The sequence below is a fragment of the Humulus lupulus genome, chromosome 1 (genome assembly GCF_963169125.1).
Source record: "Humulus lupulus chromosome 1, drHumLupu1.1, whole genome shotgun sequence".
Classification (NCBI taxonomy): Eukaryota; Viridiplantae; Streptophyta; class Magnoliopsida; order Rosales; family Cannabaceae; genus Humulus; species Humulus lupulus.
Window position 1 is genome coordinate 268,091,948 of NC_084793.1, and position 2,835 is coordinate 268,094,782.

Below are 2,835 nucleotides of genomic sequence, written 5' to 3' on the forward strand. Positions count from 1 at the left end.
TCCTTCCACCTCCGTATCTATTTTCCTGCATCACACTAAAATAAACGAGTGAGCCTAATGCCCAGCAAGGAAAATCTACTAACCAATCATATAACATAAAACATAAACATAAGACTATATCAAAACATATATTATAAAACATATATCACAACTCTAACCCATGTCCATGGTAAACATTGGGATTTGCTAGCTAAGCAACTATAAGCCTCAAAATATATTGAGGTTTGCTAGCTAAGCAACTATGAGCCCCAAGCAACATAAAAACATTGGGGTTTGCTAGCTAAGCAACTTTAAGCCTCAAAATACATTGAGGTTTCCTAGCTAAGCAACTATGAGCCCCAAAGACTACACGACGTATTCATATATATCATAACATAACATATTATAACATAAACATAAACATATCATAACATATAAGCAGATAAAAACTATCCTATTTTCCTTACCAAAAGTCGGGATATTTTAGAACTAGAATGGGATTAGAAAACTCCTATAAATCAACAGTAGAAAAATGTGAGAATCTCTAAGAATAGAGATGAATATGAAAACTAAACCATCAAAAAGAAACTTACCAAGAAGGACCTTAAGTTTGAAGAACTTAAATACCTAATCAAGAATTATAAATAAGAGTTAGGATCTGAATAAAAGTAACTTAAGGATTATAAAGAACTGAACATAAGGAATAGGAATACCTTGGTTGATCTTATAGATTGATCTAAACCTCAACACCGAAATCATACTATATGTCACTTCCCAAGTGTTTAGAAAGCTTAGAATGATAAAGCTTTTATCCCAAACCCAAGTGTATCTCTCTATACTAACTCTAGCTCCTTGGAGGCTCTGATCAAGTACTTGAAGAATGAAGAAAATGGCTGAGCACTAGGTCCTATTTATAGAGTTTGAGGAGTGAAACTATCCTATTAAAAAAATACTTAAATCCTTAAATAAACATGTTTATGACAAGTGTCATGCTCTTAGTGGTTCTGGAAGGTTCTAGAGTTTCTAGATCTTTATTTTATTTAAAAAAAATACTTAATTTCATTCTAAGTATAATCCAAATTTAAATTTAAATAAAATAGAATCCTAACTTCTAACTTCCTAAATCTCGTAACTCTAAACTCACATGTAGTAAAATCAACATAACTGGAGCTGTATGATTTCGATTTAGACTATCTTTATACCGTTAGAAAGATAATTCAATTATCTACAACTTTCTAGAAATACTATTTTTCGAAATTCATAATATAACTGGGTCAAAAATAGGTTGGAAGTTACAATATCCTAAAGTTGCGGAAAATCTATTTAATTATCTAAATAACAACCTAATCCACAAATATCTTAACTAACCATAAAATAACAAACTCTAATTCCCTAGGCTGATTTCGAATTTACTAAGCCAAAAATCTTATTGGGCTTTTGGGCTTTATGTAGGCTCGATCCATAACACTTTTCAATAATATCATAATTAATTTATTTTTATGCAATCACCCCCTTTTCCACAAACAAGACTACTAATATCATAAACCTATACTATACTATAATAATCATAACTACTAAAAAAAATTAAACCTTATGTTATAATTAGTTTCCAACTAAGTCTCGACTTTGAACCAAAATCCACGGAATCGAACATACTACTACTACTACAACGTTGCAAAGAGAAAAACATTGTGCTTAACTGGGAAAAATGTCATTTTATGTTTAAAAAAGGAATTGTTTTATGTCATGTAATCTCATCCAAGGGAATATAAGTTGATAAAGCCAAAGTTTATCTTATTTCAAAACTTCCCCCACCTAAAACTGTGAAAGAAATTCGATCATTCTTAGGCCATGCCGATTTTTATAGAAGATTTATAAAATACTTTAGCAAAATTTCTCGCCCTTTATGCCATTTAAGTGGAAAAGAGAATGCTTTTGTCTTTTATAATGATTGCCATATTGCCTTTGAGAAATTAAAAGATTTGTTGACTATTGCACCCATTATTCGACCCCCTGATTGAAAAATACCTTTTGAAATAATGTGTGACGCTTCTGATTATGCTATAGGTGCTGTCTTAGGACAAAGACTTGAAAAAATACGTCATGTAATTTACTATGCTAGCAAAACCTTAAATGATGCACAATTAAATTATTCCACAACCGAAAAATAATTGCTTGTTGTTGTTTTTGCATTGGAGAAATTTAGATCGTATTTGTCAGGGTCTAAAATTATTGTTTATTCTGATCATGCTGCATTAAAATATCTCTTATCGAAAGAAGATGCTAAGTCTCGTTTGATCCGTTGGATCCTGCTTTTACAAGAATTCGACTTAGAAATACGTGATTAAAAGGGATATGAAAATGTTATTGCTGATCATTTATCTAGACTAGTTGTTGAAACTATACATGATTCCACTCCTATCACAGAAACTTTTCCTGATGAACAATTGATGCATGTTTCTTCCTTGCCTTGGTATGCTGATATTGTTAATTTTTTGGTCACTAAAGAAATACCAGCTCATTGGTTTAGGCATGATAAATCTAAATTTTATTTTAAGGTGAACATTTTCATTTGGGATGATCCTTACTTGTTTAAATACTGCCCTGATCAAATAATTAGAAGATGCATTCCAAATTGTGACCAATCTAAAATCATATCTTTTTGTCACGATCATGCATGTGGAGGACATTTTAGTGGTAAGAAAACAACTGCTGAAGTTTTACAATATTGTTTTTATTGGCCTACTATCTTTCGTGATACATATGTTTATTGTAAAGCTTGTGAACATTGTCAAAAGTTAGGAAGTTGAACTAAAAGAAACATGATGCCTTTAAATCTTATTCTTATTATTGACA